General features: G+C 44.5%; 1 protein-coding gene across 2 annotated transcripts in view; it reads right to left on the reverse strand.

Moving 5' to 3' along the window:
* NADK (NAD kinase) overlaps positions 1-4,603 on the reverse strand; it is a 63,586-nt gene extending 58,983 nt beyond the window's left edge. Inside the window, exon 1 of one of the 2 annotated variants that reach the window (XM_075839634.1) lies at positions 4,424-4,603. The gene's annotated coding sequence lies outside the window, so the exon portion shown is untranslated. The remainder of the gene's footprint in view (positions 1-4,423) is intronic. The other variant, XM_075839632.1, reaches the window with a different exon arrangement.
* Positions 4,604-14,789: the final 10,186 nt, after the last annotated feature.

A 14,789-nucleotide genomic window follows, 5' to 3' on the forward strand; every position in this document is an offset into this window, starting at 1 on the left:
TGCTGACTCAATAACTGCAGAGTATAAACCTCTTCTAGTCTGAAAATCCACACAAAGACTGTGCCGGGACCTTCATGGCATGGGCTTCCATGGACGAGCAGCTGCATGCCAGCCTTATATTACCAAGCGCCAGGTGGAGTGGTGTAAAGCACGCCGCCAGTGGAAACCGTACAGTGTATGCCATAACATTATAACAAGTAGAAGCGTTCCAATAATGATCCTAGATTCCTTTATCTACTACCGGATCTCTGCTGCTCGGGATGGTAGCGATTTACAGCAGATTTTAGAAGTCTAATAGGGAATTGCAGTTCCCCAGGGACGGATATATTATAGTAGAGGGGATTTTTAATTTTCTTAATGGTCTGGAAATAAGAACTTGAATAGAAATCAATAGAAAATAATAGACACCGGCAGCATGTTTCTAGGTGAATTGCCTTCCTGGATACGAAGACTTGTCCAGTCCTACAATTCCCTAACATAGAAGTGTAGGTTTAGCAAAGGTGATCAGAAAATATCAGAAGATAATATTGGCAGGGTGCATCAAATGGAGCCCCAGTGACCTTCAGGAAGGAGGGGCAGTTCTAGTTGGGGTGCGCTCAAACGTGGCATACTTACATTGTATTTCCGCAGCAGAAGTCTTTACAATGTATGCCTGTGGGCAAACATATTCCGCAATGCAGGAACTACAGAAATCGGTCTGCATTGCAGAATATTTTTCCCCTAGGCATACATTGTAAAGATTTCTGCTGCGGAAATACAATGCAAGTACACAGAGTGTGAACGCACCCTTATGCCGGGTTCTCACGTAGCGTAAACATTAATAAATTGACCTGCGGTGCGGAATTTAATTCCACAGCGTGTCAATTTATGCTGCGTTGTCGTTTTTCTGTTGCGGGTTTTCCCTATTGAATTCAATGGGGGTGCAAAACCCGCAACAGAAAGCCAAGTGCTGCAACTTTTGCAGAGTAATTGCAGCCATTACGCCGCCGCCAAAAACTCCAGGGGGAAAAAAAAAAAGTCATACTTGCCCAGAACGCCCTCTACCTTCCTGCAGTCCGGCCTCCTGGGATGACGTTTCATCCCATGTGACCACTGCAGCCAATCACAGGCTTAGGAGGCCGGACTACACACAGAGAGGAGGGGGTAAGTATAAGCGCTTTTTTCCACAGTGGAATTTCCGTTCGAAAAAACGTTGTGGTGCGTTTTCTAGGTCGGATACGCTGCACAGTTTTTACACAGTGTGTCCGACCCGTGGAAACCCGGCCTTAGACTGTCCAAACACTCTTGGCATAGGTTGGCATAGGTTGCAGATATCCATAAGGGATTACTAGAATGCAGTTGAAGTCATCACTGGGCAGCGGACAGAAAAGGCTCCATCCACACCACGTTTTTTCCCTACGTTTAGTGTAAACACTAGGAAAAGCTCCTGACATGTTAAACGTGGCAGTGACGGATGCCCTTACAGTGGCATCCATCACCCATAGACTTATAGCATCTGTTTAACGTACACGTCATGTAATTTCACCTTCTCATGATTGATACGTTAAACGAATGCTATAATAGTGTATGGGTGACGGATGCCGCTGTTAGGCATCTATCACCCATTATGGAATCCGTTTAACGTATACATCATGAAACGCTATTGAAAAGACATACATTTATAACAGGTGCCTGTGACGTATGGTATACGGTGTTTATGTCACCCATAGGATCCTACGTTAAAAAAATAAAAATAAAAATACTGCACGGTATACCGTTGTATTTAATAGCTAGTCTACTACGCCAGTCCATACCTCAAAAAAGAAAAAAGGCATATTAATGAATACCAGCCCGATGAAGGACAGAAGTTTTATGGACACATTTAGTGTGTAAGTCGGGCGCTTTCCAGGTGTACAAACGTGATGTGAACAGGGCCTTACATTCAGTAACAAACAGCTGTCACCGACATTCAAAAGGGACATTTAATAATAAACTGATTGATGTCCAAAATGTAAAAGAGACGTCAATTTCAAATTAATTTCAAGAATAAAACCCTGCGGTAAATGAACAGTTTTTGCATATTCATATTGGACGACTTATTAACGCTTCAGAGCTGCGTGCGCTTCCAGTCATCATGAACAAACTCGACTTGTGATGGCTAAAAAAATGACAGATTTCCAGCTAGTCAGAGCGCCAGTAATAAATAGCATCTTCATACCCAGCAGGATTACAGCCTGTGACTAGATGATACATGTAATAAAACATATTCATAGCTTATTAGATCATTTCGCAACCAGCGACAACTCAACGAAAAGCTCGCCCTCCGCCGTGAAGGAAGTGAACATGATCATCTGATAGATCCTAGATACATGGGAGCAGATCACAACGGTAAAGTTTGTGACCGGAGATCACTACCGATTTCCGTTATGACCGGGCTCTTACCGCGCAGTACTCTATAGTTATTATATATTAAATTTTTTTGGTACCTGCAGCATCGGTCACCGGGATCCGCCGCTTCTTCCACGAGCACATCTGCCTGGAGCTCGAATACAATACTGTAGAACATTGATAAAGCTGCTGGTACACGTAGCGGTAGCGCGCTGCGCGGCCAAGAACCGCAATCGATTTTACTGCAAATTGCTTTCTTGTACAGGTGAAGCGCGTGGTCTATCCTGTACAAGATTTGAGGCCAAAAACTGCATCTCAAAACCACTGCAATTTGGGTGCCGCCTCAGGCTCCCTTCACATTACGTTACTGCCCTTTGTTTATTGGGTACATCCGGAAAGCTCTCGCCGTACACAATAAACGTGTTTATAGGCCGCGGTCGGGCTGGTATAGGTCTGTAAACATTTTTAAGGATTGTATAGTAGATTAAAAAAACAACGTACACTGCGTGGCATTTGTTTACAACGTGGGAGCCTATGGGTGATATACGCCACCGCATGTTATCTAGCACAGGTATATATTATATGTATATGTCAGGAAGGTCCGGACATCACGGTCCATAGTGATGTCAGGAGCTTCCCCAGGGCAGATCATCAGGTAGCTCTGCCTGGGAGAGGATTGGGCTGTCCGGGCGACATCTGCCGCTCTATGCCAACACAGAGGGACACGTTGCAGTATTCCGTTAGTGGTATTCATCGTTTCCTTGTCCCCTCCGCCGTTCTCCGTGCGGTCGGCCTCATGTGACTGCTGTAGTGGTCACATAAGACACAGCATCAGCTCAGGAGGCAGGCTGCACGACGACCAGACGTGACGTTGTGGCAGCGACACAGGAGGGGAGTATGGATTTTTTTTTTTTTTTATTCGCCTCTGCTATACGCAACGTTCATTCCAAAATATGCACCAAAGTAAACACAATTTGGTTTGGACTTCTTATCAGAATTTCCTTTGGGTTCTGGGTCAGATGAGCTGCAAAGTTTTCCACAGCGTGTCTGCCCTGGGCATGGGCACCCAATAACCACTGCACTTTTGTAATTAATATATATTGCCAAACAAGTTTGCCACAAGTTTTCCAAAGTGGACTCCTTGTTTACATCCCTGAAGACCCGTTCTGATCATGTCTGGGTGACATAGATGCAGATTATGATGATGATGAATAAAGGAAGTAAATAATGAATGTTTCCAGTCTCTGACAGCAAGCCCAGATCTTGAAAACAATGAGAACTTCAGTCTATTAGAAAGTTATATAACTTTTCACTCTGTAGTGAATGATGGTGGATCCTATGTCTGGTATATGCCATCAATGAGTGAGCGGTGGAAGTCCAACCGATGATAACACAGCGCCCCTCTCATCCACGCCCGGTCTGGTATTGCATCCTAGACGAGGAGACAGCACTTCCAAAATATGTCAGCTTTTTAATCACCCGTGCGACGTTTCAGTCCAGCAGGACTTTTCTCAAGCATGGTATTGCATCCTGGCACCTTGTAGTGAATGACGAGCTTCAATGCCAGACCCAGGAGCGGCGCTTATACTTCACAAGGATGGAAACAATTCCCTCAGACAACTTCTCCTAGCAAAACTCCCAACCTGAGTTTGGATTCCTGACGACTGTCAGGTCACGGTAAATTGCGGATCACAACGCAACCACGTCCCCTGTTATTAGTTGCGATAGTAGTGCGACAATGCGTGGCCACAAGTCGCTGTCACATGACTGTGCCGGTCACTTTAGTAGTGACTGGAGCTGTCGTCTATGTGTTGCCCCCTCCCAACTTTCGCTGCCAGTCACATCCACTATGTCACCCAATACAGGCCTATTAAATGTGGCGGTCACACACGGACACCACATTAGTCACCCTCTACCTCAGACATCATAATGGTATAAATAATCATAGAGAAAAGAACGTCCCCTGCTCTATACAAGCCTCACACTGTAATAAGCGGCAGGGGCACGGTGCCTGGCACAGGCCGGGCAACAGCTGGTATATGTACATGTGACTTACAGGCTGTGCCCAGCTGGTGGGTAAGACGCTGTCTCTTCCTACATCGTGGCCTCCTCCTCAAGTCCCGTCTCCGGTCTACGTCGCTCCCATGTCAGCTTTCCTGGAGCCCAGACCCCCACCCTCCGCTCCAGAATGGGCCCTGAGCGAAGGGTAGACGCAGGAGTGGAAAGGGTTAAAGGAGGTCACGTGGTGTGACAGGAAGGGGAGGGGCTTACTGTCAACGCAGCTCAATGGAGGGAAAGTCAGAAGCAGCGGGAGCCGCTGGTAACACGGAGGAGAGCTGAGCCATGTGTTCTGTACAAAGTCACTGATGTGGAGGGGATGCGCTGCACTATGGACCGATATGGAAGGGAGGGAGTGATGCTCTGCACTGGAGACTGATGTGGCAGGGAGGCAGTGATGCTCTGCTCTATGGACCGATATGGAAGGTTGTGATGCTCTGCACTATGGGCAGATGTGGAAGGGAAGGAGTGATGCGCTGCACTATAGACAGATGTGGGAGGGAGTGATGCTCTGCACTGGAGACTGGGAGGGAGTGATGCTCTGCACTGGAGACTGATGTGGGAGGGAGTGATGCTCTACTCTATGGACCGATATGGAAGGGAATGATGCTCTGCACTGGAGACTGATGTGGGAGGGAGTGATGCTCTGCACTATGGACATATGTGGAAGGGAGGGGTGCTCTGCACTGGAGATTGATATGGTAGGTAGCATACCTACTTTCAAGTATCATAAAGAGGGACAACTGAAGCATGGCACCGCAATTTATTTTTCTTTTAATCTATGCCTCTAATCCCGCCCATACACACCCGGTTCAGCCCACACAGTATCATGCTCCCATAGTGCCTCCCACACAGTATAATGCCAAATAGCTGCCACCAAACAGTATAATGCTCACCCAGATGCCCCCTTGCCATATAATGCTCAAGCAAATTCCCCCAAACAGCATAATGCCCCATAGCTGCCCCATACAGTATAATGCCTCATAGCTGCCCCTATACAGCATAATGCCACCATAGCTGTCCCACACAGTATAATTCCCCTAGCTGCCTTCATACAGTATAATGCCCCCAAAGCTGTCCCTAGTGCCAGTGCCCTTGTAGATAGTTACCCTACATAGTGCCACAGTGTCCATGTTGCTAGTGCCACACCCCCCTTGAAGATAGCGCCACCCCCTGTAGATGGTGTCATTGGGACTCCCTCTGGGAGTGTCATCCCCAGCCAGAGTATATGCCGATAATTCCGCTCCGAGAGAGAATCCCTGATGTCACTGTCCATATATGGGCAGTGATGTCAGTGGCTACTCCTTGAGCAGAAACCCTGTTGCCGACTCTGGCCTGGCATTCCGCCCCAAGAGGAGCTCCTAACGTCAATGTCCAACGGGGATTCCACTCAATCAGTAGCCACTGACGTCACTGTCCATATATGGACAGTGACGTCCAGAGCACAGCTCTTAAAGTAGCGCTGTGCCCGGGAGTCCTTGGCGAGCGGAGGAGCTCCCTCTGCTCCGAACTAATTCTGAAGCAAGGAGCTGATGCTGCGAAAAGTTCATAAATTGACATGCGGTGCGGATGTTAAATCGCATAATTAGGTATGTTGTGGATTTGGGATGTAATACCTGCAACAAATATCAAGTGTTGCGACTTTTGCGGCAATATCACAGCGCAAGTAAGAGAAAGGAAAAACTTTTTTTGTGTAAAATTAAAAAGACGTTAATACTTACAGCCTGGCCGTTGTCATAGCAACACTTTCTTTTGTTGTCCGTCCACGCCGGCCTCCAGGTATGATGTTTCATCCCATGTGACTGCTGCAGCCAATCACAGGCTGCAGCATCATCCCAGGATGCCAGACTGCCCTGACAACAGAGGGACGCGTCGCCATGACAACGGCCCAGGGTAAGTATACACTTAAATATAAGTAACTAAACCAGACAGGCAGAAACTGCGCCAAATTTATCACGGTGCACCCTGTATGATAAATTTGGCGCATCTTACTAGACATGTTAGACACTTTTCTCTTCATTACACCACCTCTTGCCTGGGCGTACCTTCTTTTGGGCTCTTAGCCACGCGCCTTAGACTAGAGACGTGTCTGAAGCACATAATAATTTGGCACACAGTATGTACACCATGTTTTTGGCATAATTTGTGCCCGAATTTTGCCACATTCTGCATAGTAAATCTCCCCCTGTATTCTTAGTGGCAGTAACCTCAGCCTGTAGGGTAAGCGAAATCCAGTCCTCTGCGAACCCTATAGGATCATCAAGGACAATAGTGTTACACTTAACCCCTTAATGACCAAGCCATTTTTTACGTTTTTCCATCGTCGCATTCCAAGAGCTATAACTGTTTTATTTTTGCGTCGACATAGCTATATAAGGTCTTGTTTTTTGCGGGACAAGTTGTATTTTTTAATAGCACCATTTTGGGGGACATATTATTTATTGATTAACTTTTATAAACTTTTTTTTTGGGGGGGAATAGAAAAAAATCTGACATTTTGCCACTCTTTTTCGCGTCTTAAATCTACGCCGTTTACCGTGTGATATAAATAACACAATAACTTTATTCAGCGGGTTGTTACGATTGCAACGATACCAAATTTGTATAGTTTTTGTATGTTTTACTACTTTTACACAGTAAAAACGCTTTTTTTTCAAAATTATTTGTTTTTGTGTCTCCATATTTGAAGAGCCGTAACGTTTTTATTTTTTCGGAGATGCGGTTGTATGAGGGCTTTTTTTTTGCGGGACGACTTGTAGTTTTTATTGGTACCATTTTGAAGTACATGCGACTTTTTGATCACTTTTTATCACATTTTTTTTAAGTCAGGATTCACAGAAAACAGCAATTTTTCCATAGTTTTTTATTACATTTTTTACGGCGTTCACCGTGCGGGTTAAATAATCTAATAGCTTTATAGTCGGGGTCGTTACGGACGCGGCGATACCAAATATGTGTAACTTTTTTACTTTATTTAATTTTTTCAATAATAAAGCAGTTTGTAAGGGGAAAAGCTGGGTTTTTCATTTTTTTTTATTAACTTTATTAAACTTTTTTTTTTACTTTTTTACTAGTCCCACTAGGGGACTTTAATATGCGATTCTGCGATCGCTATTATAATACACTGCAATACTTTTGTATTGCAGTGTATTACTGCCTGTCCGTTTAAAACGGACAGGCATCTGCTAGGTCATGCCTCCGGCATGATCTAGCAGGCATTCGCTCCAGGCAGACCTGGGGGCCTTTATTAGACCCCCGGCTGCCATTGAAGACACTCAGCGATCGTATCGCCGGGTGTCAGTGGGATGAGAGTGAGCTCCCTCCCTCTCTCCAAAACCACTCAGATGCGGTGCTCACTATTGTACACCGCATCTCAGGGGTTAAACGGGTGAGATCGATACTTCTATCGATCTCACCCGGCAGAGCAGTGACGCCCCCAGCCCTCAGCTACCTCCAGCAGCTGAGAGCAGGGAGATTTGACGCTCCCTGCTCTGTTTACTTTATCCTGATGCAGCGCCGTAAAAAGGCATATGCATCAGAATAAAGCCCGTTAGTGGCCGCCGTGAAAAGGCGTATTGGCGGTCACTAACGGGTTAAAATGGATCCAGTCCAAGTATTCTACCTTCATTGTGTAGTGACCCTCAAAATAATCAAGAGGAAAGACTCCATACTTTGAATGCAAGAAGATCCCTCCTAAAATACTTAGGGTATGTTCACACGCCCTATTTACGGACATAATTCAGGCGTTTTACGCCTCGAATTACGGCCGAAAAAACGGCTCCAAACTATTTTTTTACACGCCGCTGTCAAAAGATGCCCGCCTCAAAGAAGTGCATATCACTTCTTGGGACGTAATTGGAGCCGTTTTTCATTGACTCCAATGAAAACCAGCTCCAATTACGTCCGTAAAAAACACGTGCACTTGTCAAAACGTCTGAAATTCAGGAGCTGTTTTCGCTTGAAAACAGCTCTAATTTCAGACGTAATTGGCGTTGCCGTGTGAACATACCCTTCAAGGGAAAACAGCTCCTGATTTTCAGACGTTTTTTAAGCCACTCGCAATTTTCGCAGCGTTTTCTACGGCCGTTTTTGGAGCTGTTTTCAATAGAGTCTATGAAAAACAGCTCCAAAAATGTCCCAAGAAGTGTCCTGCACTTCTGTTTCGGGGACCGTTTTTTTACGCGCTCGTTTTTCAAAACGGCCACGTAAGAAAACGGCTCATCGGAACAGAACGCCATTTTTTTCATTGCAATCAATGGGCAGATGTTTGGAGGCATTCTGCTTCCGATTTTTCGGCCGTTTACACCCCAAAAAAACATCCGAAAATAGGCCGTGTGAACATACCCTAACAGATTAGATTGCTGAAACTTGGCGTCAAGATCAAAATCTCTTCTCACAATTCCAAGGTGTTAATAAAGGGAATAAAGCATTGAAGAACGCAGTTTCCAGATTGCGATTGGCGAATCCTATTGAGTATTGGGAAAACCTGTTCCAGAAGGTCTAAAGGCCCATTTCTACAAGTCAATGATCGGGCGTCTTTGTCAGCAGCACATCTCACGGTGTAAACGGGATGTGCTGCCGACATGTAAACTGTATGGAGACCTAACGATCGCTCGTCCCCATACAGTTTACATTGGCCCGTGTTGCCTCGGCAATCAGTGTTCGTTATTGGCACATCTGCCCGTGTAAACCCAGCTTTAGAACTCGCACTACCCGTGTTATGGCAGTCACCTGACCAAAAAGGTTGTGTCCATCTGTCAAGCAGCCACGGGGTCCAGGCCACACATTCTCCACCGGGAACTACAGACACTTGATGTGTTAGCTTCCATAGATCTAATTTTTGGAATACGTGTTTATAGGCTACTGTCCCTCTCTTACTTTGATTTGGTATTTCTCCGGTGATGCTTTCATGGAAACTAAATTGTGCACGCAGTTATGTGTCAGCTAAGCTTCCCACAGGATAGGAAAAAGTCAAAAAGAAATGTGACAGAAATAATGCATCATGTGACCAAGTCTCAAGTACAAAAATATGGCGTTTATACGTTTCCCTTCTGCATCTTAAATGGAATTTGTCGTCCGAAAATTATCTATTGTTTAAATACACTTTTTTAAGCATATTTTTTATAGCATTTTTGTTGATTTTTTTATTTTATTTTCTTTGTCATGATCTTCATTTAAAAATCATCCGGACATCTTGCAGTTTTCTCTCTGGCTTAGTCACAAAATAGACTGACCCTTCCTGTTCTGTAGAGATCACTTCTCAGCTTTCATCTCATTATCATTACAGGCAGTAATACACGGACAGGTAACACCTCTATATACTGTAGATAACACGGGGCCCACCATTCATAATAGACTGACCCTTCCTGTTCTATAGAGATCACTTCTCAGCAGTCTCCTCCTTATCATCACAGGCAATAATACACTGACAGGTAACACCTCTATATACTGTCGATAACTCAGGATCCACCATTGACAATAGGTGATGGACACAGCTCCCCCTCCCTTTACAATGACCTCTGAACAGGTCACAGAGCATGCCTAGAAAACTCTTCCATAGACGTCAATGGATCAGCTCCAAACTATTGTTTCCTATGGGTCATGTGGCTGCTGTAAAGCATATCTCTAAATGCAGAAGCTCAGGCAAGATGGCTGCCCCCATGTGCAGAAAATAATCCACAATCAAATAATAAAAATAGATTAGAAAAAAGTTTCACTATCTGGTTCTAATTAGGAAAAGAAATATTAATGATACATTCCCTATAAGCCCCGTCATTACTGGTGCCCTGTAGGGTTTTCATTAATGAGGAGTTACATAATGACCGCTGCTTTGCCGCACTATACCCAGTCTTATTCTAGCAAAAAAAGGGTCACTCTGCACTTGGGTAAGGAGAGGATGGATCGGGGCACCATTCCACTGGGTGCTCAGAAACGGCTTGCATCACATGACCCCAGAAGACATAGCGCATGTAAAATATATTGTCTTCTGTGGTCATGTGATGCAGTTATTAAAGAAGAATCTCATCTGTCCTCTTCATTGGTGGTCCTATTCTAGTTACCAGCTCACCGTAAGGAACACTTTTTTGTATTTCAGAGATCAATGTACGATAAACAAAACCTGAAAGAACTTTTGATCTGAAAATCTCATTTGCCACATTGGTTGTAGGGTTTACAGCGTGTCCACCCTTATATCTATATCCATGTCGTAGCTGGTGAACGCAGAGCCTAATCCATGACGTGCCTGCACGGACGACTCGCTTGTGGAGGGGGTAAGACGAGGGCTTTGGATTCGGGAAGATAATCTTGTTATGTAAGGAGATGAATATGAAGATTATGAGCACAGTGGAATACATGATCTCCCTGTTCATAGATGTAAATAACGGCAGTGCCGCACAATAAAGGGGTCGTCCAGCCACAAAACACTTTCAAAAAGAGCTTACAATGCTATAAAATAGCAAAAAAACAATTAAATAACCAATCTACTTTGCCAACGCTTCCCGGTTCCCCTGGCGCACTGGCTGCAGCGGTCACATGTCAAGTCGACACGTCATTGCTAGAGCAGGGACTGCCAGGGCACCCCGGAAGCGTCGGCACTGGAGCGGCAGGAGATTGGTAATTACTTATTTTGTTATTTTTTTGCGTTTTATAACTTTATAAGCTCGTAAAAAAAAATTATGTGACAGGGCAACCCCTTTAGAGCCTACCTCGTGTAAGAGGGGAGGTGAGTAACACTCTAGACACCAGATATGACTACTACACTAGACCACCAGGGATTAACCTCTTACTGCCCTAGACCACCAGGGATTCTGACATTAAACCCTTATACAGATTACATCTCAAGCTATATGTCGCCGTGGAGTTCTGGTCTAAAGAAGTAGTTAACCTTGCCCATTGTTGGTAGAATGATCATAGTGGGCGGGGCTGAGTGTAAGGGCTGGGGCACCTGTGGGCCAAAAATCAATACAAGTTACACCAGAAACTGGCGTAAGCAGAGATCTGCACCAGCTACAGATTTTCTTTTCTGGCACGTGGACAGCCAGAGATGTGTCTAATTTATTAAAGAGTAAATAATCAAACTTCTGATATGTCAGAAATTTTGATAGGCGGGGGTCCAAACACTGAGACCCCCACCAATCGCTAAAACGAAGCGGCAGAAGCTCAGCCGCTTCGTTTCTGTTTGGCTTTTTCCGGATTGAAAAATACTTCATAGACTTTCTATTGAGCCCGTACTCCAATACATTGATTTCCGGAAAAAGCCGAGCAGAAACGAAGCAGCTGAGCGGTCACACGAGCTCTTCTGCCGCTTCGTTTTGCTCAGTTCTCGGACCCCCACCAATCAAAACTTCTGACATGTCACTATGACATATCAGAAGTTTGTTGAACGTTTAGTTACCCTTAAAGAGGCGTTCACCTCTTAGTAAATTAGGCGCGTCTTACTCCAGCGCTCTTCATATTAAGACTGGCGTATAATAAGTCTTAATTAATTTCCCCCAGTGACTGTTGATTTTACACCATGTACATCATATCACATCCTACAAATGTTTTGACTACATTTCCCCCAATAATACAAACTTTAGTTATTTCTCTAACTTCTGATGTACATATAGTTGGCCAAGGTTAAATGATCGCTTTCAATCCACTTTTACTGCCCTGCCGGTTCTACTATGGTGACTAGCTGGTACTTACAGTATGGGGCAAAGTTCTGGCTCACACATGTCCCATCTTGGGGGAAGATTTGTACCTATTTTTCCTACTTTTGTCCCATGTATGGAGGGTTTGGAGCCAAAGTAAATTGTAAAATGGAAATATTTTGGGCTTACTAGTTCTGTGGGTTGCTCTCACCATATTACCTATACCATAATGACGATTTTCTGATCAGACTTAGCAGTAGAAAAGTCAAAAGCGCAGTGAATATATGAGACTAGTGGGAGAATTGTTGGTACAGAAAAGAGCGTTCCAGTCTGCAAAGAAAAAAGGCAGCCTACATAGCAAATTATTTGTAAAGCATGCTCGTCCTTTTAACCTTATTAGCATGTCCGTGTCCCTCAAAGGTATTTCCTAACAGTTCAGCGCACACACAGCGTAAAATTTTTTGGGGAATTAATTCCTTTAATCCAACATTTGATCATCCAGAAAGTCTGGTAATCCAGCTCTTGTTTTCAGCACACACGTCATTTTGAAGAGTCGGGGAAAGAAAGAGCCAATAAGTAAAATCATCTGTAATTACTAGACACTCAATAATGTGAAGCATGGGGCATATCATGACATCTAGTGGTTGAAGAAGGTATCTGCACACACACATTATATATATTTATGATGGATCTATAGGGTAGGTGCACATTTATACATCTGACCCAAGAACGTAGCTATAGGGAGTGCAGAGGTAGCAGTCACACACAGGCCCTGGTGTCCAAAGTGCCCCCTGCCCCATAAGGCACCATCAATAGGGCACATGTAGGTGGGGGACCGTTGGAGATGTTTCTTGGGGCCCAGGAGCGTCAACGTACGCCTCTGATCTGACCGGTCATTGAGATAACCTCACTTGTCTTTTAGGCTAAAGGGGTACGGTGCTGATAGAGTTCTAAAACTGTGTTGTACTAGTGCCCGTGGTGGTCTCGGCTTATGGTTCTTCACTAATCATTTATTTTGATATATCTCAATGCAGCCGCACATTCTCTTTAAAAATGTAGGATATTTTGATTGTATGTTTATATGACTAGTTCTTTGGCAGTGGTCAGTGCGGACTCATACTTATGGATTCTTATTATGCTCGATTTGCCATATTGCAATGTTGTATTACGGAAGTGATTGTATGTATTGTATAATGAACTGCTTGTTTGTTGTCACCAAAAACCGTGTCTACAAATAAAGAATTTCCCCCCCAAAAAAAATTTAGGATATTTCATAGCAACAAATATTTTTTAATTGTATAATGTCCCTGCTAGAGATCTGTGCAGAATGTAAATGCTCACGTTTGATCTTTTATATATACCTTGTGTAGATGTTTTGCGCCATTTAATTTACTTTAGAATACATTCACAGAAATTTTGTGCAATAATTCACTACACTGTAAGGCCCCATGCACATGACCGTAATTTTGATCTGTAATTACAAACCGTAATTGCAGATCAAAGTACGGACCCATTCATTTCTATTGCCCACGGACACCTTCCTGTGTATTTACGGGTGAGTGTCCGGCCCGTAGAAATGCTCCGCAAAAAATAGGACACGTCCTATTTTTTATTTTACGGACTGTGCTCCTATACTTTATAATGGGAGCGCAACCAACAAATGCGGGTGACTGTCCGTGTCTGTAATCACTACGGCCGTGTGCAGGGGGCCTAACATCTGGCTACTGCAGTAAACAGGTTGCGCTTCAATGGAGGGGGGGGGGGGAAACGGCGGCATTGAAACCTACCATGCTTTTGATTTTTCATACAAGAAGTTCTAGGAAATATCCTTGAACGGATTCTCAACCCCAAATATGTATGTGTGCCGCTTTAAGGATTTGTATCAGGACTCCCCAGGTAATTTTGGACCCCCCTTAACAGTGCCAGGGTGGAAATGAAGTGATAGCCACAGTCTTACATAAGTCTAAAGTATAGTCCCACCACCACTCACCCAACCAACCCCCCCCCCTCCATCCCACACACACACCCAACCAACCCCCCTCCATCCCACACACTCACCCAACCAACCCCCCCCCCTCCATCCCACACACTCACCCAACCAACCCCCCCCCCCCTCCATCCCACACACTCACCCAACCAACCCCCCCCCCCCCCCTCCATCCCACACACTCACCCAACCAACCCCCCCCCCCCCCCCCTCCATCCCACACACTCACCCACATGTTGTCTGGTCTCCTCTCCATCAGCAGTAGTGTTCCCTGAGTGATGCTGCCACCTGCTGGCAGCACTTGTTATGTCTTCACACCAATCAGCCATTACAATAAAACTACTGACAAGTGCAGGGGCGTTACTAGGGTCTTAAAAGATCAGGGGTATGAGCCCCATGGCAGATGTTTTGCCCCCTTCCAAAAAAAATATATTTATTGAAGGCAGTATAGCTATAAAACAACTTTTAGAACACAAAATGTTTAGATATACTGTCCCTGGAAATTACTTCATAATGAAAATCAGCATTGTGCTACCTGGAACCTGTAGCCAGAGATAAATCAGCCCTGCCCCCATGTAATTTGCTCCTTCAAAAACACTAATGTATATATAATAGTTTACCTCTCCATAATACAGTCATGCACTTACTAAATAATACTACTATACAAGGGCCAAATAATACCTTCACGCCATTACCACATACAGTATATCTACCACACATTTATTGAATAATACCGACATACTGTT

The sequence above is a fragment of the Rhinoderma darwinii genome, chromosome 10 (genome assembly GCF_050947455.1).
Source record: "Rhinoderma darwinii isolate aRhiDar2 chromosome 10, aRhiDar2.hap1, whole genome shotgun sequence".
Classification (NCBI taxonomy): domain Eukaryota; kingdom Metazoa; phylum Chordata; class Amphibia; order Anura; family Rhinodermatidae; genus Rhinoderma; species Rhinoderma darwinii.